General features: G+C 35.8%; 1 pseudogene; it reads left to right on the top strand.

Moving 5' to 3' along the window:
- Positions 1 to 9,375: 9,375 nt before the first annotated feature.
- Positions 9,376 to 23,834, top strand: part of LOC122210588 — a 39,114-nt pseudogene continuing 24,655 nt past the window's right edge.

The following is a 23,834-nucleotide window of genomic DNA, read 5'->3' as shown; positions in this document are numbered from 1 at the left end:
AACATATTTTTCTAGCTATAATGGGATTAAGTTAGAAAACAACTATGGGGAGATACCTGAAATATCCCCAAATAACTGAAAACTAAACACTCCCTTATATTAAAATTATGTGTGAAAGAAAGGGAAAGAAAGAAAAGGTACTTTGAATTACATTCATATATAAATAGAAATTACTGGGATGCATATAAAACATATTTAGAGGGAAATTTATAATATTAAACACCTATATTAGAAAAAAAAGATGCCACTTTAGTGACCTCAGTTACCACTGTGAGACATTAGAAAAAGATTAATCCACAAAACAATGAAAATAGATCAATAAAAATCAAAGAGGAAAACAAAAGAAAACAAAACAGAGAAAACCAATAGTATCAAACATTGTTTTTAGATCAATGAAATCAACAACTCTACTCAAACTGATAATAAACTGATATGAAAAAAATTTCTAATATAAAAATAAGATAAAGTATCTCTACTGCTTCTACAGATACTACTTAGATAATAAGGGCATATTAAAAACAAATTTAGGTCAATAAATTTGTCAATTCAGATAAAATAGACAAAATCCTTGTGAGACAGAAATAACCAAAGAGCATCCATAAAAAATAGATAACCTAAATAGCTCCATATCTATTAATGAAATTGAATTTGTGGTTAAAAACCTTCATAGGAGGGATGCTTGACTGGCTTAGTGGGTTGAGCTTCTGACTCTCAATTTCAGCTCAGGTTATGATTCCAGGGTAATGGGATCCAGCCCTGCCTGGGATCCATGCTGAGCATGGAGCCTGCTTATGATTCTTTCTCCTCCTCCTCCTCCTCCTCCTCCTCCTCCTCCTCCTCCTCCTCCGCCCCTCTTTCCCCCGCTCACACTCTCTCTCTCTCTTTCTTATTAAAACAAAAAATAAAATACTTAAACAAAACAAAACAATAAACCTTCACAGGAAGAAAACCCCAGGACCAGATGGCCTCACTAATGAAATTTATCAAAAATTTAAGAGGAAATAACACCAATTTTATGCAAACTTTTCCAACAAATTCAAGAGAGAAAAGTTTATGATCATTCTGTGAAGTCAGCATCACTCTGATACAAAAAATCAACAAAGACATTACAAGGAAAGGAAAAGGGAGGGAGGGGAAGGGAGGGGAAAGGAAGGAAAGGGGGAGTGCAGGGGAGGGGAGGGGGAGGGAGGTGGAGGGGAGAGGAGGAAAAGAAGGGGAGGGGAGAGGGAGCTGAGGGGAGTGAAGGAACAGGACTAATATCCCTCATAAATAGAAGTAGAAATTCTTAATAAATATTAACAAGTAAAATGCAACAATACATAGGATAACACATCATAACTAAATGGGATTTATGTCAGGATTACAAAATTGGTTTCATATTCAAAAATCAACCATTTGTAATTCACCATATTGACAAATAATAAACTAAACCAAAACAAAAACAAAACATTCATCTCAATGGACACAGAAAAAGAATTTGGTAAAATTTAATATACATTCCTGATAAGAACATTCAGAAAACTAGAAATAGAAGGATACCTCTTCATCTTCACGAAAGGTATCTATGGAAAAACCTACAGCTAACATCATACTTAATGGTAAAGACTGAATGCTTTCCTTCTATGATCAGAAACAATGAAAGGATTGTTCAACATCATCTCTACTACAGTACTGTAATAGAAGAATCTGGCCTATGATGGGAGGGAAAATAAAATGCATTGGGATTAGAAGAGAAGAAGTAAAACTACATTTGCAGATGACAGGATCTTGTATCATGCAAGTTTGGTAAAGTCATTTACTCATCAACTTTTATTCCCTAAAGTAACTATCCACAAAAATGTTGAGAAACAAATATGCAGTGGAACTCATAATAACTACTTTTAAATTTTAAGGTAAATAAAAATAATGTAAACTTATACAATAATAAATTATATATTCATAGTAGTTCAACCTAAGTTCTATACCATGTATGTCCATATAGTTTATTTACTTTTGCATTTCAGTGACTGCATTAAGTAGTTTAGTGAATGAAATAAAGGCATAATGTAAAAATTAAGGGTATTTACTGAACTTAATTTTAATCAAGAAACTTATATGGAGACAGCAGAATAGCCTAATAACTGCTAGGTTTAACTTCACTATCTGTTAAGAAAATCATTTTTTTTAAACTTTTATTGTTTTGCAGGACATCATGGTACAGTTTGCATATGAGAAAATAAACCTTATTTTACATATTACTATAACCATATTCTGATTGAGTGAGTCCACAAAAGCAGATTCCAGATCGTCTCAAAACTCGATCCTGTTTTCATATGGGCTCTAGACCCTTTTACAGCCCATCTCTGTATACAGCCCTTTTGAAATCAATGGAAATTCCTTGTTCAAGTCAACAGTATGAGGGTATGAAACCAAATGGAGAAAATGACCCTTGAGATACTATTGCTCTTGAAATTGAAAAGTTACCTTTTTATTACAATGCAACACATTTCCTATTTCAAGGGCAGTAAAGTTATGTGTTAAAAAGTATTTCTACAATAGCCTTCACATTTAGCAACACACTGATGTATTAAAACTGAATTGAGATTTTAGGAATGAAAATAATGAAAACAAAAGTAAATAGTGCTCCTTTAAAGTAGTTTTATGAACTGGTTACCAACTGTAATAATGGTTTTGAAACTGCTGGAATGCAAAGAAAAAAAAAACCCTACCATTTTCATTTTTAAATAACTTGAGAAATCTAACTTATTAAAGCTTAAATGGAGTAACTCTAATTATATATTTTATATATAGTGGTGTGTATATGTATTTAACTATTTTTAGTGTAAATTATAGTGGCATTAATTACATTCACAATGTCATCGCTCCAAATGAAAATCTGTACCCATTAAGCAATAATTCCATCTTCCCTTTACCCCACTCCTGGTAACCTCTAATCTACTTTCTGACTCTTTGAATTTGCCCATTTGTGCAGTTATGCAATATCTGTTCTTTTATAACTGGCTTATTTCATTTAGCATAATATTTTCAAGAGTCATCCATGTTGTAGCCTGTATCATAATCCATTTTTATGGCTGAATAATAATGTATATTGTTTATCCCACATTTTGTTTATCTATTCATTGGTTGATAAGACACCTGGTTTGTTTCCACCTTTTGACTATTGTAAATTATGCTACTATGATTGTTTGTATACACATACCAGTTTGAATCCCTATTTTTAATTCTTTTGGATATATACCTAAGAATGAAATTATTGAGTCATATGGTAATCCTATGTTTAATGCTTTGAGGAATTCTCAAACTATCTTCCACAGTAGCAATGCCATTTTACTTTCCTACCAGGGATATACAAGGGTCCCAATTTCTCCACATCTTCACCAGCATTTATTATTTTACCTTTTTTGTGTGTTATATCCATCCTAGGAGGTATGACATGAAATCTCATTGTGGTTTTGATTAACATTTCCCTCATGACTGATGATGCTGAGCATCTTCTCATATGCTTATTGGTCATTTTCCCATTTTCTTTGAATAAATGTCTGGTTCTTTGCCCATTTTATAATAGTGTTTGCTTTTGTTGTTGTTGTTGACTTGTAAGAGTTCTTTACATATTCTATATACCAAAACCTTACCACAAAAATGTGATTTGCAAATATTTTTTTCTGTTTCTCTGGTTGTCATTTTACTCTATTGATAGTGTCCTTGGCCTATGCTTTTAGGGCCATATTTAAAAAATCATTGCTAAGTCCAAGGTAATGAAGATTCATCCTTATATTTTCTTCTACGAGATTATAGTTTTAGCTTTAAATTTATGTCTTTTGATCCATTTTTATTTGTTTTTATACACGGTATAAGATGAGGGTCTATCTTAATTATTTGCATGTAATATTCAGTTTCCCCAGCACCAGTGGTTGAAGAAACTATACTCTCCCCACTGAAAGATTGTAGCATCCTTGACTAATGTCAGTTGCAATATATATATTTCTGTGGTGTCAATTTTACTACAGTGGTGCATATGGATATCCTTACCACATGATTTTGATTATTATACCTTTGTAAGTTGGAAATTGTGAAGTATGAGCTTAACTTTGTTATTCTCTTTCAAGATTGGCTTGACTACTCAAGGTGCCTTAAAATTCCATATTAAATTTATAAGGGTTTTTCCATCTTAATGCAAAACATCTCTGACATTTTGACAGGAATTGCATTGATTCTGTATTTTTGTGGTGTCATCTTAACAATATTAAGTCTTGCATATATTTAATTAATATTAAATTTATTCCATTAATTTCTTTCATCAATGTTTTATAGATTTCAATGTACAGGTCTTGTACCTCATTGGTTACATTTATTCCTAATAGTTTATTCTTTTTGATATTATTGAAAATGAAATTGTTTACTTAATTTCCTTTTCAGATTGTTTGTTGCTAATATAAGAAATACAGATCATTTTTGCAAGTTCATTTTTCATCTATCAAATTTCCTGAATTTTAAAATTCGATGTAGAAATATTTTGTGGATTCAAGTTTTCTACATACAAGATCATGTCATCTATGAACAGAAATAATTTTACTTCTTCTTTTCAATCTGTATGCCTTTTCTTTACATTTCTTGCCTAATTACTCTGGCAAGAACATCAGATAATTATGTCAGATAACAGTGGTGAAAGCAGATATCCTTGTCTTGTTCCTTATCTTAGAGTAAAAGCTTTTAGTCATTTACCATTATGTATGAGGTTAGTTGTGGACCTCTACCATGTAGAGAAAGATTTCTTCTAAACATTTTTGAGTGTTTTTATCATGATGGATGTGACAAATTATACTTTTATGCATCATTTAAAGTTATCATGCAGGCATTTTTCCTTTATTACATTAATGTAGTATAATACATAGACAGATTTTTATATGTTGAACCATCCTTGCTTTCTTTGTGTAAAGCCCACTTGGTAATCTTTATAGTCCATTTAATATACTGCTGAAATCACATTAGTAGTACTTTGTTGAAACTTTTTGCATCAATATCATAGACAAGGGATATTGCTGTAATTTTCTTTTCTTGTAGTACCTTTGTCTGGCTTTGTTTTTAGGGTAATGCTAACCTCATAGAATAAGTTAGGAAGTATTAATCTCTCTTCATTTTAGAAGAGGTTATGAAGAATTGGTATGAATCTACCAGTGATTAATTCACCAGCAGTTGTCTGCTTTTCTTTGTTGGGAGGTATTTCTTTGAATTTTTAATTATTGATTCAATCTGCTTACTTGTTAGAGATCTATTATGATTATCTTTATCTTTTTGAGACAGTTTTGGAGTTTGTGTATTTATCAGAATTGAACCATTTACTCTAGCTTCTCCAATTTGTTGGCATATAGTTGCTCATAGTATTTTCCTACAATCCTTTCTATGCCTTTAAATTCAGTAAAATGTTCCTGTCTTTTCTGATTTTAGTAATTAGAGTCATTTACCTTTTTTCCTAGTCAATCTGAATAAATATTTTTTATTCAAGGATAATTAATATATAGTGTTATATTAATTTCAGATATATAATACAATGATTCAACAATTCTATACATTACTCAGTGCTCATCACAAATGTGGTCTTAATCCCCTTCACCTTTTTCATCCATCCCTCCTACACACCTTCTGGCAACACAACCACCAATTTATTCTCTATATTTCAGTCTTTTTTTTTTTAATCTCATTTTTTCTTTGTTTGCTTGTTGTTTCTTAAATTATGTATATGAGTAAGGTCATATGGTATTTTTATTTCTCTAATTTATTTCACTTAGCATTATATCCTCTAGATCCATCTGTGATGATGCAAATAAGATTTTGTTCTTTTTTATGGCTGAGTAATATTCCAGTGTGTGTGTGTGTGTGTGTGTGTGTGTGTGTGTGTGTGTGTATGTGCAAGCATGTGTGTGTGCATGCTTGTGTGTATTTTATACCATCACTTTTAGCATCTCGTTCTATTTTTTTTAATTTATTTATTTATTTTGAGAGAGAGAAAGGAGGGGGAGGGACAGAGACAGAGAGAGAGAGAGACAGAGAGAGAGAGAGAGAGAGAACCTCAAGCAGGCTCCATTATCAATCTCATGAAATGCAAGATCATGACCTGAGCCAAAATTAAGAGTCAGACACTTAACTGACTGAGTCATCGAGATATCCAGATGCCCCTTTAGCATATTGTTCTAAAAGTTGTTTTGAGGGGCACCTGGCTGGCTCATTGGAAGAGCATGAGACTCTTGATCTTGGGGTCATGAGTTCAAGTCTCATGTTGGGTGTAGGATAACTTAGATAGATAGATAGATAGATAGATAGATATGTTGTTTTGAATTTAGAATATCGTAAATAAAGTAGTACGAATTTTATGAAACATTTTTAGGGCATGATAAATGACTTGGTCCATTATAGTCCATATGCATTTTTTTCGCTAATAATATCTCATTTCATTTCCACAGCACTTTGCATCGGTATTATTATTCACATTTCAGAAGTGACAAAATAAAGATTATAAAAGTTTAATGATAAATTCATAACTTGTGAATCGGAGAACCAGAATGCAAAGTCAGGTCTCAAGACTATATCCCACACTCTTTCAACAATACAATACTCCTAGAATATTACCCTCTGGTGATTTGAGTAAACTATGAACATAAAATGTTTACAATTGAAGAATGTGTAAAATTTTCAAAACTGTTTTATTGTTACCAGAGTTATTGTTGTTTTCAAATAAGAGAATGAACACTTTTACACTATTTTACTTAATAAAAGTGCAAATACACCAGGGGACGCACTTTCATTTCTTTTGCCAGATGGTATCATTTTAAAGTTTGAGACATGTGTCAAAACACTCATATCTAAAAATAAGAATAGCATAAACCAACAAACAACAACAAACAACTTTCCAAGGTTCATTTGATTTGTGGAACTTTTCACTAGTTTAGAATCATTATTTATTTAGAAAGATTATGTGTTTTGTTTCTATTTCCTAGTCAGCATTGTACTACTGTTACTTCCTCTCTCTATAAATAATAGCAACCTGCATGCTCCCTAGGGTGGTCAGTCCTCTGAAACCCAGCAGGAAAAAAGTGTCTCCATATTTTGGCATTAAAGTCCTTATTTTTTGCAATCAGAATGCCGTTTACTTTGTACAATACAGAATCTTTTGTATGAGTTTCTGGAAAATTTAACGTAGGAAATTTGATGAGACTATGTAAACACAATAGTCTCCTAGAGGTAGACCCATGATAACAAGAAATGTGACAATTTACATTGATCAAAGGAATAGACAGACTCCTGAGCTGTTGCAAAAAATGAAGGCTACAAGTGATTAGCCAGATTCAGTTTATTATAACAGAATATTAAATTATTCTGATATTACAAAATAAAGAAAGGAATATGCACTCTCTTGAATATTTCTATACATATTTTTAAAATTTTTAAGTGTTTCTTTGGAAAAAATACAACTTCTTGTCAAATAAATATAGCATTGCAGTGCAGAGTTTTCATATGTGCTAATTTATTTCAGTCTGCACAAGGTAATTCAAAAATTAATAACTAATTCTACTACACAGTAAGTTTCACTTAATAGCATGTCTATTTAAATCTCTGTGTTTTGTGAAATACATACTGGAGTAGAAAAGTAACATCATTTGGCCCAATTAAATTAATGGTATATAAATTAATGCTTATTTTGAGTATCCTGTTAATTTAACAAAGAACAATAGGTAATCTGAATGTCCATCAGTACAGGAATGGGTGGATAAACTACACTACTAATATATGGAACATATTGAACTGTTTACTCTCTAGTGATACTTATCTTTTTCTCCAACCTTGTCAACTTTTAACTATATCTCCGGGAACAGAGTTCTCATTTAGATTCCACAATGAAAAGCACTTGTGTAATATTTAAAGGAAAAGAGAAAAGGAAACCATTATTCTCTGCTGTTAGAGATAAATAGCTGAACAGATGTGAAGCATGAAGCAAGTTCCACGTGGGCTTTTGTTAATCATCTGCAATTGCGGTAATTGATAGGCACTTCCTGGGTTTGGGGATTTACTAATTTCTTGGAATCTATAAAGGGTGATCATTACTCTTTGCCCCTTCCCCTACTGTCAACTTAAAAAAAACCAAAAAACAAAAATCTATTTTCTTTTAGCACATGCTCCTTCTAAAATGTATAATTCCAGCCCTTGAGGCAAAAAAAAGACAATTATACATTTTTTTAAATTAATGACTTAAATCCCTATGCATTGACAATGGAGAAAAGTTCACAAAATATCATTTCATGAAAACAAAATAATGCTACAGAAGGATGTTTACTTTGTGAAATTATGAAAGTCTGTGTTAATAAACTGTTCTCACAAAATTTGTTTATATTATGAAACACGTTTACACAAGCACACATATGGCAGTAAGACAATTAAGGCACAAAACTATAACCTCTATGAATCTCAAAATTATTTAACCTGATACAGCATACATTTCATTTTTAATAACTAATAATGGTAGTGAAAATATTAACAAAGTCTTTTTTTTAATTTTTATTCATTTTTAAAGCAAGAGAGAGAAAGAGAGCATGAGAGGAGGAGGTAAGAGAGATAGGGAGACACAGAATCCAAAGCATGCTCCAGGCTCTGAGCTGTCAGCACAGAGCCAGACATGGGGCTCAAACTCATAAGCCATGAGATCACGACCTGAGCCGAAGTGGATGCTTAACAGACTGAGCCACTCAGGAGCCCTTAGCAAAACTAAATTTTTTAAAGATTAGTCAAAGTTTTATGAAAATTATAATTGCTCATAAATGACTAAATTGTTTTGTATCAAGGTACACAGTTGTTCTAGTTTATGAAAATGTTTGCTCTTTCCACTCTCCACATCCATTTACCCTTCTTTTCTATTGTTTTATCCTGATTGTAAATTCTGTATTTACCACTCTTCCAAAGCTCATATACTTTAGAAAAGTAGACATCACTAGCAACTTCAGGATTAGTCCCTAGCTGGCTTACTTTAGGGTGATTGATGTAAGAAGCGCATTTCAAACAAAGGAGATATATAAAACATATTTGGGCATACTGAAACATAACTTCCCACGCTTCAAGTGTTTCTGGGAGATACTTTCTCTTTCTGTGTGATGTAAAGCAGGGTTTTTAGATCATGGGTTTTCCTGGAAGCTATTTTATGAGTTTGAGAAAAATCAACAACAAGAAAAATTATACTCCCTTAAGGCAGACAAATTAAGTCTCCTCTTGTGTTCTCATGCTAATGGTCAGTAGCATCTGCTGAGGGGGATGCAAATAACTGCTGCTGGCACAGGAAAACCTTCCTGCCTGCCCCATATCCTCTCCCTGCCAGTGCTGGAGTTCACCAGCATGTCCATGGTGCCACCCAAATGTTCACAAATTGGCTGGCATAGGGGGGTGGGATCAACAAGTTTGGCAACAAGTCCGTCCAACAGACCAAGCCCCTCACCCTGGAGTTCACCATCAACATGTACCCTCTTATCAATTGTATTTTTGGTACAAAGGAGTCCCTGTATGAGAAGGCCAGCTCCGTCGCAGCCACATTTCAGCACATGAGGGAGGAATCTGATAAAATCGAATGAGAAGGACTATAGAAGGGGCCCTGATTGTACACGAACACCTGCTACTGCACGTGTTCCTGCTACCGCTGGCAAAAACTTTCTTCACATTACCTGGTGGTGAACTTAACCCAGGAGAAGATGAAGTTGAAGAACTCAAATGCTTAATGACAAGGATACCGGGTTATCAAAATGTAGTCCTGCAAGTGGGGTCATTGATGACTGCATTGGTAACGGGTGGAGGCAAAATTTTGAACCTCCTTAGTATTCATATATTCTTCCACATATTAGAAAACCTAAGGAACGTGATGGAGCTGTTTTGGTTCAACCTCAAGAGAAAGCCTTGTTTGCAGTCCCTAAAAATTACAAGCTGGTAGCTGCACCATTGTTTAAACTGTACAATAGTGCTCTAGGTTATGGACCCATCATTTCTAGTCTCCCTCCGTTTCTGAGCAGGTTCATTTTATATACAATTGGATTTCCACACAGTGTAAAAGTAAAAGAAGTTGTCTCTATGAGCACAGCTATACAGTATAGAAAAAACATGGTAGAAAAAGTTGTTGGTTTTTTTTTATCTCTTTCCCAATCCCTAAATTGCTACCTACTTTCTGTCATTTGAATAGTGAGTTAATATGAAGAAATAGAGAATGGTGAAAACAAATGTGATAATGTTTAATTTACTTTTGGTTCTTCTCATACTATTTTGTACATAATTAAAGAACATGGACTTCTTCCTATTTGTATTTTTTTATTTCACATTAAATTTGTAAAATTCTTTAAAACCATAGACAAATAGTGGCAAGATGGCGGCGTAGGAGGATGCTGGGCTCACCGCGTCCTGCGGTTCACTTAGATTGCACCCACACCTGCCTAAATAACCCAGAAAATCGCCAGAAGAATAGCAAAACGGATTCTCCAGAGCCAAGCATAGACGAGAGGTCCACAGAAGAGGGTAGGAAGGGCAGAAAGGCGGTGCGGGCTACACAGACTGGCGGGAGGGGGCTGGGGCAGAAGGGCGGCCCGCCAGCAAAGCAGAGCCCCCGAGTCTGGCTTGCAAAAGCAGAGGGGCCAGATGGAGTGTGTTCGGAGAGCAAGTGGGACTTAACATCTGGAAGGTTATAAGCTAACAGCTCTGCTCAGAGAGCAGGAAGGCTGGAGGACAACGGGAGGGAGAGTTGTTGAGCCCCGACAACAGAGCACAGCTTGGCGGGGAACAAAGGCACTCGCCAGCGCCATCTCCCTCGCCCATCCCCCAGCCAAAATTCCTGTCAGGGAACTTGCTTGCACCACGCAAACACCCAATGCTGTTCTTCTGCGGACCCATCCCTCCAGCGGGTCTGACTCCCTCCTGGTGCTGCAGGGCCCCTCCCGAAGCGGATCTCCGAAGGAAAAGCGAGCTGAGGCTACCCCTCAGCTCCCCATGCACCTTGCCAATCCACCCCAGCGAATACTCCAGATACCCAGCACCACAAGCCTGGCAGTGTGCAAGTAGCCAAGATGGGCCACCCCACCCCACAGTGAATCCTACCCCTAGGAGAGGGGAAGAGAAGGTACACACCAGTCTGACTGTGGCCCCAGTGGTGGGCTGGGGTAGACATCAGGTCTGACTGTGGCCCCGCCCACCAAGGCAAGTTATTCAAGACAGCACAGGGGAAGTGCCCTGCAGTTCCTCACCACTCCAGGGACGATCCAAAATGACGAAACAGAAGAATTCCCCTCAAAAAAACCTCCATGAAATAACGACAGCTAACAAATTGATCAAAAAACGATTTAAACAATATAACAGACAGTGAATTTAAAATAATACTCACAAAATTAATCGCTGGGCTTGAAAACAGTATAAAGGACATCAGAGAATCTATTATTACAGAGATCAAAGGACTAAGGAACAGCCAGGAGGAGCTAAAAATTGCTATAAATGAGGTGCAGAATAAAATGGAGATGACCGCCTCGGAATGAAGAGGCAGAAGAGAGAATAGGTGAACTAGAAGATAAAATTATGGAAAAAGAAGAAGCTGAGAAAAAGAGAGATAAAAAAATCCAGGAGTATGAGGGGAGAATTAGAGAACTAAGTGATGCACTAAAGAGAAATAATCTACACATAATTGGTATTCCAGAGGAGGAAGAGAGAGGGAAAGGTGCTGAAGGTGTACTTGAAGAAATCATAGCTGAGAACTTCCCTGATCCGGGTAAGGAAAAAGCCATTGAAAGCCAACAGGCACAGAGAACTCCCTTCAGACGTAACTTGAATCGATCTTCTGCACGACATATCATAGTGAAACTGGCAAAATACAAGGATAAAGAGAAAATTCTGAAAGCAGCTAGGGATAAACATGCTCTAACATATAAAGGGAGACCAATAAGACTAGTGACGGATCTCTCTACTGAAACTTGACAGGCCAGAAAGGAATGGCAGGAAATCTTCAATGTGATGATCAGAAAAAAATATGCAGCCGAGAATCCTCTATCCAGCCAATCTGTCATTTAGAATAGAAGGAGAGATAAAGGTCTTCCCAAACAAACAAAAACTGAAGGAATTCATCACCACTAAACCAGCCCTACAAGAGATCCTAAGGGGGATCCTGTAAGACAAAGTACCAGAGACATCCCTACAAGCATGAAACCTACAGACATCACAATGATTCTAAACCCGTATCTTTCTATAATAACACTGAATGTAAATGGACTAAATGCTCCAACCAAAAGACATAGGGTATCAGAATGGATAAAAATAAAAAGACCCATCTATTTGTTGTCTACAAGAGACTCATTTTAGACCTGAGGACACTTTCAGATTGAAAGTGAGGAGATGGAGAACTATCTATCATGCTACTGGAAGTCAAAAGAAAGCTGGAGTAGCCATACTTACATCAGACAAACTAGACTTTAAATTAAAGGTTGTAACAAGAGATGAAGAAGGGCATTATATAGTAATTACAGGGTCTATCCATCAGGAAGAGCTAACAATTATAAATGTCTATGTGCCAAATATGGGAGCCCCCAAATATATAAAACAATTACTCACAAACATAAGCAACCTTATTGACAAGAATGTGGTAATTGCAGGGGAGTTTAATACCCCGCTCACAACAATGGATAGATCATCTAGACACATGGTCAATAAAGAAACAAGGGCCCGAAATGATACATTGGATCAGATAGACTTGACAGATATATTTAGAACTCTGCATCCCAAAGCAACAGAATATACTTACTTCTCGAATGCACATGGAACATTCTCCAAGATAGATCACATACTGGGTCACAAAACAGCCCTTCATAAGTATACAAGAATTAAGATCATACCATGCCTACTTTCAGACCACAATGCTATGAAGCTTGAAATCAACCACAGGAAGAAGTCTGGAAAACCTCCAAAAGCATGGAGGTTAAAGAATACCCTTCTAAAGAATGAATAGGTCAACCAGGCAATTAGAGAAGAAATTAAAAAGTATATTGAGGGGCGCCTGGGTGGCGCAGTCGGTTAAGCGTCCGACTTCAGCCAGGTCACGATCTCGCGGTCCGTGAGTTCGAGCCCCGCGTCAGGCTCTGGGCTGATGGCTCGGAGCCTGGAGCCTGTTTCCGATTCTGTGTCTCCCTCTCTCTCTGCCCCTCCCCCGTTCATGCTCTGTCTCTCTCTGTCCCAAAAATAAATAAAAAACGTTGAAAAAAAAAATTAAAAAAAAAAAGTATATTGAAAAAAAGAAAATGAAAATACAACAATCCAAACGCTTTGGGATGCAGCGAAGGCAGTCCAGGCCTATCCCAAGATCGGCCTGCAATCCAGGCCTATCCCAAGAAACAAGAAAAATCCCAAATACAAAATCTAACAGCACACCTAAAGGAAATAGAAGCAGAACAGCAAAGGCAGCCTAAACCCAGCAGAAGAAGAGAAATAATAAAGATCAGAGCAGAAATAAACAATATAGAATCTAAAAAAAACTGTAGAGCAGATCAATGAAACCAAGAGTTGGTTTTTTGAAAAAATAAACAAAATTGATAAACCTCTAGCCATGCTTCTCAAAAAGAAAAGGGAGATGACCCAAATAGATAAAATCAGGAATGAAAATGGAATTATTACAACCAATCCCTCAGAGATACAAGCAATTATCAGGGAATACTATGAAAATTTATATGCCAACAAACTGGACAACCTGGAAGAAATGGACAAATTCCTAAACACCCACACGCTTCCAAAACTCAAACAGGAGGAAATAGAAAGCTTGAACAGACCCATACCAGCAAAGAAATTGAATCAGTTATCAAAAACCTCCCAACAAATAAGAGTCCAGGACCAGATGGCTTCCCGGGGGAATTCTACCAGACATTTAAAGCAGAGATAATACCTATCCTTCTCAAGCTATTCCAAAAATAGAAAGGGAAGGAAAACTTCCAGACTCATTCTATGAAGCCAGTATTACTTTGATTCCTAAACCAGACAGAGACCCAGCAAAAAAAGAGAACTACAGGCCAATATCCCTGATGAATATGGATGCAAAAATTCTCAATAAGATACTAGCAAATCGAATTCAGCAGCTTATAAAAAGAATTATTCACCATGATCAAGTGGGATTCATTCCTGGGATGCAGGGCTGGTTCAACATTCGCAAATCAATCAACGTGATACATCACATTAATACAAGAAAGATAAGAACCATAGGATCCTGTCAATCGATGCAGAAAAAGCATTTGACAAAATTCAGCAAACTTTCTTAATAAAAACCCTTGAGAAAGTCGGGATAGAAGGAACATACTTAAACATCATAAAACCCATTTATGAAAAGCCCACAGCTAATATCATCCTCAATGGGGAAAAACTCAGTGCTTTCCCCCTGAGATCAGGAGCACGACAGGGATGTCCACTCTCACCGCTGTTGTTTAACATAGTGTTGGAAGTGCTAGCATCAGCAATCAGACAACAAAAGGAAATCAAAGGCATCAGAATTGGCAATGATGAAGTCAAGCTTTCACTTTTTGCAGATGACATGATATTATACATGGAAAATCTGATAGACTCCACCAGAAGTCTGCTAGAACTGATACATGAATTTAGCAAAGTTGCAGAATACAAAATCAATGTACAGAAATCAGTTGCATTCTTATACACTAACAATGAAGTAACAGAAAGACAAATAAAGAAACTGATCCCATTCACAATTGCACCAAGAAGCATAAAATACCTAGGGATAAATCTAACCAAAGATGTACAAGATCTGTATGCTGAAAACTATAGAAAGCTTTGAAGGAAATTGAAGAAGATATAAAGAAATGGAAAAACATTCCGTGCTCATGGGTTGGAAGAATGAATATTGTTAAAATGTCAATGCTACCCAAAGCTATCTACACATTCAATGCAATCCCAATCAAAATTGCACCAGCATTCTTCTCGAAGCTAGAACAAGCAATCCTAAAATTCATATGGAACCACAAAAGGCCCCGAATAGCCAAAGTAATTTTGAAGAAGACCAAAGCAGGAGGCATCACAATCCCAGACTTTAGCCTCTACTACAAAGCTGTCATCATCAAGACAGCATGGTATTGGCACAAAAACAGACACATAAACCAATGGAATAGAATAGAAACCCCAGAACTAGACCCAGAAAAGTATGGCCAACTAATCTTTGACAAAGCAGGAAGAATATCCAATGGTAAAAAGACAGTCTCTAACAAATGGTGCTGGGAGAACTGGACAGCAACATGCAAGAGGTTGAAACTAGACCACTTTCTCACACCATTCACAAAAATAAACTCAAAATGGATTAAGTCCTGAATGTGAGACAGGAAACCATCTAAACACTAGAGGAGAAAGCAGGAAAAGACCTCTTTGACCTCAGCCACAGCAATTTCTTACTTGACACATCCCCAAAGGCAAGGGAATTAAAAGCAAAAATGAATTATTGGGACCTCATGAAGATAAAAAGCTTCTGCACTGCAAAGGAAACAATCAATAAAACTAAAAGGCAACCGATGGAATGGGAAAAGATATTTGCAAATGACATATTGGGCAAAGGGCTAGTAACCCAAATCTATAAAGAGCTCACCAAACTCCACACCCTAAAAACAAATAATCCAGTGAAGAAATGGGCAGAAAACATGAATAGACACTTCTCTAAAGAAGACATCCGGATGGCCAACAGGCACATGAAAAGATGCTCAACATCGCTCCTCATCAGGGAAATACAAATCAAAACCACACTCAGATATCACCTCACGCCAGTCAGAGTGGCCAAAATGAACAAATCAGGAGACTATAGATGCTGGCAAAGATGTGGAGAAACGGGAACCGTCTTGCACTGTTGGTGGGAATGCAAACTGGTGCAGCCACTCTGGAAAACAGTGTGGAGGTTCCTCAAAAAATTAAAAATAGACCAAATAGCCAAATTATTAAAAATAGCCAAATTATGGAAAGAGCCTAAATGTCCATCAACTGATGAATGGATAAAGAAATTGTGGTTTATATATACAATGGAGTACTACGTGGCAATGAGAAAGAATGAAATATTGCCCTTTGTAGCAACGTGGATGGAACTGGAGAGTGTGGTGCTAAGTGAAATAAGCCATACAGAAAAAGACAGATACCGTATGTTTTCACTCTTATGTGGATCCTGAGAAACTTGACAGAAACCCAAGGGGAGGGGAAGGAAAAAAAAAAAAAAGAAAAGAGAGGTTAGAGTGGGAGAGAGCCAAAGCATAAGAGACTCTTAAAAACTGAGAACAAACTGAGGGTTGATGGGGGGTGGGAGGGAAGGGAGGGTAGGTGATGGGTATTGAGGAGGGCATCTTTTGGGATGAGCGCTGGGTGTTGTAAGGAAACCAATTTAACAACAAATTTCATATATTAAAAAAAAAAGATAGACAAATAAGACACAAATAAAATAGGTCTTGGATGACAGTAGGAATAAATCATTAGATCAACCTTTCTGAAGTTCATCCTAACTCTAGAACAATTTTTGCATACTCTTTTTTTTGTTTTAAATTTTTTTTAACGCTTATTTTTGGGAGAGCACACTTGCATGCACACTCAAGCGGGGGAGGGGCCGAGAATGAGGGAAACAGAAACCAAAGCAGGAGTCTCCAGACTCTGAGCTGTCAGCACAGAGCCCAGCATGGTGCCTGAACCCATGAACTGTAAGATCATGACCTGAGCTGAAGTTTGGTGCTTAAACGACTGAGCCACCCAGAAGCCCCAATTTTTGCATAGTCTTAAAGCCAGTGTAAATCTTGTATTCTTATGCTTGCCAATGAAAGACTGCTAACAAATACAAAATAGGTGATTAATCTAGACTTGGGTAACCTAACAATGTACTCTATTTCAGGTTGGGAGGTTAGAAATAGATCTATAATGGTAAATTAATTGTTAAAATTGTTTCTTATGGTAATGATTAACTCCGTGTATTTGTCTTCTAAGGGTATAGTTTAGGCAATTGGGAGGAAAAATGCCTTTGGATTATATTTTATCTTTCAGTACCATAATGGCAAAATTGGTGGAAATGTGAGAATAGGATTCCTCAATTACAATAGTGGGAAAGATCATTTATATATCCATTCTTGAACCCAATCTGACAGTGTTCAATCAAACTGAATTTCCACATGTCAGGTGATCCAATAATAAACTCCTGAGTTGATATTTTAGAGAAATACTCATATGGGAATTCTCATTAAGGACCATGCAATATGTGTGAAGATGTTCATTATAGCAATAATTGAATCATATTGTATCAGATTATTGGAGAAAATCTAGGTTTTGAATGGATAAATATAATGAGGCAGATCTATACCATAAAAAAGAGTTAAAAACAATAAACTTAGGTATACGCAGTGGGCTGCATAGGACCTAAAAATAGTGGTTAGCGGAAACATTTAGAGACAACTGTGTAAATCTATATAAATTTGTGTAAATTAACAATAAATACATTTTCATAGAATATATGTTTGAAAAAGCTACATACAATCTCAAAAGTCCATATCCAGCAGCCTAGAACTATTTCCTATGGGCAATAGGGTGGGATGAGAGTGGAGTATGGGGAGAAAAGAAAAGGAAATGCATCAGTAGGGTAATAAAATTGGATTTTGCATGGAGTAACACTATTTTGCCAGGAAGTAAGAAAAATTATTAACTCAAACTTTGTCCTGGTTCCAAATATAGTAATAATAGTATTAAAGTAACATACCTTGAAAATCAGGGATTTAAATTTAGGCTTATTTGATATCAAAATTGCTTATTTTACTGACCCACATTTTCCCTCATACAAACCTCATTTAATTCATACAAAAAATAACATTAAATAATATCATGATAACTGTATCGAGAGAAAGCATCTTTCCAAAACATCACTGAATAATAATTTAATATCCCCTAAAGGCTAGGATTCAAAGCTGGCAATCATAGGGGTGATCTATCACAGTCAGAATGTTGGGAATTATTAAGTTGTAGGGTTAGCAATGAAAACATACTTTGCAGAGATTTATTATGGGATTTCAATTTGATATCCCCCAGGCTATGAGTGGTAACAAAACTCTGTTTCCACATATCCAAGGGTTTTATGGTCAGCAATATATCATGAGTTCTCCCACTTTTATTTTATATTCTTCAATTCATCTAGACAATTTATCTAGGGTCACAAATGTGAATGTGAATATCTGTGTCCTCTGGGACTTCTATTTTATAAGTAAATAGATACTATAGATTACTATAATGTGGTTAAACACAAAGAAAATAATTGTTATAAGTAATCTAAAACTGCCTGATTAAAATTTGAGTCCTTTTTTACAAATAGAATTTGTGTTGAAGTCAATTATTATCTCAAAGTTTAAAATAGGCAATATTAAAACGTCTTCAATATTTATGAATTTTAATATTTGTCATAGAAGTTATCCATTCCTGCATAAAAAGCTACACAAGAAATAATAAATTAAAACAATATTATGTTTTGGCCATATCTCAAATTGTATCAGGGCCTCATGGTGTTTCTTTTGTCAATGCATATATACCACGCTGAGGAAGTTCTCAGTATGTGGCAACTGAAGGATCCATTTTCAAAGTGCCTCATTGAAACCTAGCAACTTGGTGCTGGACTCAGCTGCAAACAGGAGAAGCGGCAGTTTAGAAGTCTTGCTTCCTCCTCACGTAGTCTTTTCCAGGGGCTACTTGAACTTACTCATGGCTGGCTTCCAAGAGTGAGCATCCAAAACAACAAGGAAAAAAATCACAGCTTTTTTCCTGACCTAGTGTTAGGATTCATAAAATATCACTATCACTGTATTCCATTGTTTACAGTTGCTGCAAAATCCTATCAGTCTGAAGGACAGGAGAACATCTATCACGTATAGTTGGGTCAGTTTTAAGGTTTTGCAAGATTGTGCAAAATGAATGGGAGAGATTGTTTCAAAAATATGTTTTTCAAATGTATTACAAAAATTAAATTTGCCCTTTGGTATTATAATGATTAAGATCTGTGAATTAGAAGTGTTAAAAGTGGCCACATTTTCCTTACTATCTACTTCAAAAGAAAAGTTTGTAATATATATATATGATATCTTTTTATATATGATATCTTCCACTAGTAATATCATTGTTACTCGGCAGATTTAGAAATTTCTTGTAAGCTTTCTGTATTAAAATTTTTATCACTGAAATGAGGAGGTTTTGTCCCTTTAAGATGCTGTACTCATTTTTCTTACATTTTATTTATAATCTTTGATTATATATCTGTGACTGAGACCATAAATTTTCCTTGTTTTATAATGTTTTTTTCATACTTTGGAATTTAGTTTATGATGGATGTTAATTAAAGATAGTTAATAATTATAGATAGTTATGTGTTTAGATTCATTTAATAACAATAAGACTTCAATTTTTCTCTTTCTCCTTGTGTCAGTTCTGGGTAAGTTACACAAACTATAATTTGTTAAATGATTGTACTGTTAGTATAGAGAATTCCATACCGCCCAGTTAACAAAATAATGGCATCTTTTACAGCCATGGTACAATTATACAATTAAGAATTTAACACTGGTACAATATCGTTAACTAAATTACAGATTTTATTTCAATTTCTCTAGCTTTTCCACTAATGCCTTTTTCAGTTTCAGGGTCTAATCCAAGACACTACAGTGCAATTATTTGTTATGTCTCTTTATTTTCCTTCTAAGTAGACAAGTGACAGTCTACCTCCAGTTCTTTTTTTGTTTGTTTTTACATTTTATTTATTTTTGAGAGAGAGAGAGAGGGAGAGCGCACAAGCAGGGAGGGGCAGAGACAGAAGGAGACACAGAATCCGAAGCAGGATCCAGGATCCGAGTTGTCAGCACAGAGCCCGACGCGGAGTTTGAACTCACAAACTGAGATCATGACCTGAGCCGAAGCCGGACATTCAACCGACTGAGACACTCAGGTGCCCCTACTTCCACTTCATTTTTATTTTAGCTGCAGTATTTCATGGTCCCAAATTAAAATGCAGATGCTTTACTCGGCTACCCTTCCCTTTTCCCACCCCCTCAAGCCCTACAATTGAATTTTTATACTTCCATTCCTGCAAAGCTGTCAAAAGTATTCATCCTCTTATCTGTTAAGCTTTCTGTCCTGGCTCACCTTATATGTCCAATTTTAGTCCTTGGCTGGGTGATGTTTTACAACACTGATACCTCTTTCATGTGTTCTAGGTGTTCTGAATGAGAGAGCTTCTGCAAAGCATCATGTCTGCCATTAATCAAAGTTGAAGTCTCTAGCATGTTTATAACTAATCAAAACTGAATTGTTGGGAGTTACTCTACAGTCAGCGTCCCTTTCATTCTAAAGCAGTAAGGCCTATTAAACAACATATATGTGCATTCTTTCATTCTTTATTTATTGAGATTCTATCTACGTGTATGATTAATTCATAGCATGCTAAAAGCAAAAGACTCACTTTGAGTTTGTTTTCATCTATGCACATCCCATACATGCATAGTATATTTTCTGTATCAAAATAAAAGTATCCTCTTCTGATACACTGAAAGTAAAAACAAATATTCATCATTCAGCAGATGAATTTTTAGTATCTACTGTTCTACCATGCATTTGACATAGCTCAATTGTGGGATTGGGAATTTCAGGAAAAAAATCCATAAATAATTAGTAATAATAATATAGTTACGTGTAAAAGTAGAATTATGCAATATGGTCAAAATGTGGGACTATAAAAAGAATAGAAGCTTGGCAATTTTCCTAGTTTCTATCCAGAAGCCAAGTATGCCATTGCCCCATCTGGAGTATTTAGCAAAATGTGTTTTAGTAGTTTGATAAAGATGGCATGGGAAGAAGAGAAAATAGAACAAGATCATAAAGCAAAAGTAGCAAATGTCAAACTGACAAGGCTTTTATGTAGCAAAAAGTCCAGAGAGGAAAAATGTCTTGTCTTACTAAATCATCTTCTTTCACTACACCATATATCTTTCTAGAACGTGCATTGCCAAGTTAGACTAGCAAAAGAATTCAACTCTAACTGTATCATGTAACTGAAATCACTCAGTGCAAATAAATATTACTTGGATCAGAAAGAGTGATAGGCATGATACTAAATGATGTATTATAATTGGCTATTCTCCCTTGTTACTATGGGCTTTCTCTGAAGTAGCTTAATTAAGTTGGGCTTAGACCTGACTCATTTTCAACTTAGAAATCAATTATTTCGATTTATTAGGTTCTAAACATTGCATTTTAAGGTGCCCTGTCAGATTAGACACACATGTTTGATTTCCAAAAATAAGATGCCATAAAATATAATAACGGAGCACTTGAAATAAAGCATAAGTAAACAATTTTAAAGATTAAAAAATAGGTATTATTGGAAAATGTAGGGAATTCAACATAGCTCATCACTTGTGATATATAAAGTCAAATTAAACACTCAGCATATAGGTAAAATTCAACAACATTAAAATTTGTCATGTCGCTTCAGGACTCACAATTTTTTTAAGTCTGTCTATCTATCTATCTATCTATCTATCTATCTATCTATCTACCTATCTATCTATCTTTTAGAGAGAGAGAAGAGAGGAAGGCGGAAAGAGAGAATCTTAAGCAGGCTCCATGCTCAGTGCAGAGCCCAATAGGGGTTTGATCCTATGACCCTGGGATCATGACCTGAGCTGAAATCAAGAATCAGATGGTTAACCAATTGAGCCATCCAGACGCTTCTTTAGGATTCAAATTTTTAAAAACTAGTCTTGTAATGAACTATTATCCATGTTTAGGAGAGATGGTACTTATACCCGTTTATACCCGTACTGAGCTATTTAGTTACATTGTTTCATCACTAATGTTTTCAAGGATATTAACTCCAAAATATTAGGATAAGACATAACTTATGGAAATGAGCCAGTATCACAGTAAACAAAATAATTGGGAAAGACATGGCACGTTTATTTGTGCCACAATGTGTCCAAAATACTTTAATATTATTTCTTTTATCGATCCATCACAGATCAGTGAGTGAAATCCTAGAAATGCCTTTAGTTTTAGAAATAATAATAATAATAATAATAATAATAATAATAATAATAAAGTTTCTCTAATCTAAAAAGTTAATATTAAGTGATATAAAATATACCTAGTTTTCTAGGATAGCAAAGTCTTTTTGTTTTGAATAAACACATTTTACTAATCTTTTCTAAGTAAACATTACAAAAAAAAAAAAAAGCTCACTGAGAGAAAAATAATTTGCACTTGATTTCAGCAGAGAGACATAATCTATGCTCTGGTGCCATCTACAAAATGCCTTAGCAGTATTCATTATGGGTCAAACAAGAAGCACTTTTGGCACTGAAATGATTTTTGAGAACAAAAAAAGTGGTATGTTTGAGAACACTGAGCTCATTCAAATCACAATCCTAAGTCACCAAATAAATGTTTCCTTGCATTCTCAATCCTTATGAGTTTTTTGGGTTTGTTTGTTTATTTGTTTGTTTTTTTGCTTTCATCCTCCTATTCTTCAGGAGAATGGCAAGATGTCTTTCCAAACATAGCCTTTATCCCCATCCCAATCCCTTTCACTGAGGCCTGCATATAATCCCCCACCATAACCTCCATCTCTTACATATACACACACATACAGACAATACTCAATTCTCTTCCAGACTGCTTCCTCAATAGTTCCTTACATGATGAGCAGGTGATGTTAACTTCTTCACAGAAAAACAAACAAAAAAACAGAAGCTATGACACTTGCAATGATATTTCCTCTCACCTAATTTACTTTTTTCTTTCAGATGAACTTTATTTTTTAAGCTTATTCCTAAGTACTTTATTGTTTTTTTTCTAAGTATAATTTATTGGGTTTTTTTTAAATTTTTATTCATTTTTGACAGAGAGAGAGAGACAAAGACAGAGCTTGAGCGGGGGGAGGGGCCGAGACAGAGGGAAACACAGAATCTGAAGCAGGCTCCAGGCTCCGAGCTGTCAGCACAGAGCCCAACGCGGGGCTCGAACTCACGGAGGACGAGATCATGACCTGAGCCGAAGTTGGACACTCAACCGACTGAGCCAGCCAGGCGCCCCAGTATAATTTATTGTTAAGTTAGCAAACATACAGTGTTTACAGTGTACTCTTGGTTTCAGGAGTAGATTCCCATGATTCATCGCTTACATACAACACCCAGTGCTCATCCCAACTAGTGCCCTCCTCAATGCCCAATCACCCATTTTCCCCTCCATCCCACCCCACCCCCATCAACCCTTAGTTTGTTCTCTGTATTTAAGAGCCTCTTATGGTTTGCCTCCCTCTCTGTTTGAAACTATTTTTCCCCTTCCCTTCCCTATGGTCTTCTGTTAAGTTTCTCAAATTCCACATATGAGTCCTGTCACTTAATTTAAAGTAGTAGCATGTTTGTGTGTGGTAACAGAATAACATCTAAGAGATACCCACCTCCTGATCATCACAAGCTGTGAATACATTATCTTACATGGCAAAATATACTTGGTAGATGAGATTAATTTATGGAATTTGAGAAGGAGAGATTATCCAGGTAGACTCAATCTTTACATTCTGAGGTTCAAGGCTGATGGAACTAATGTAGAACAACTAGATAGAAAGAAATAATGTTCCTGGTTTTGAAGAAGGAGGAAGAGAATCACGAGCCAAGGACTGTGAGCAATCTCCAGAGGCCGGAGAGAGCAAGAAAATGGATTCTCCCCTAGAGCCTCTATGAAATAATGCAGTTCTGTGGACACACTAATTTTAGCCCAGTGAGACTGGTGCCAGATTTCTGAGC

Source organism: Panthera leo, chromosome F2, assembly GCF_018350215.1.
Source record: "Panthera leo isolate Ple1 chromosome F2, P.leo_Ple1_pat1.1, whole genome shotgun sequence".
NCBI lineage: Eukaryota > Metazoa > Chordata > Mammalia > Carnivora > Felidae > Panthera > Panthera leo.
Note: the sequence above shows the minus strand (reverse complement) of the source record. Positions and strands in the feature narration are given on the sequence as shown.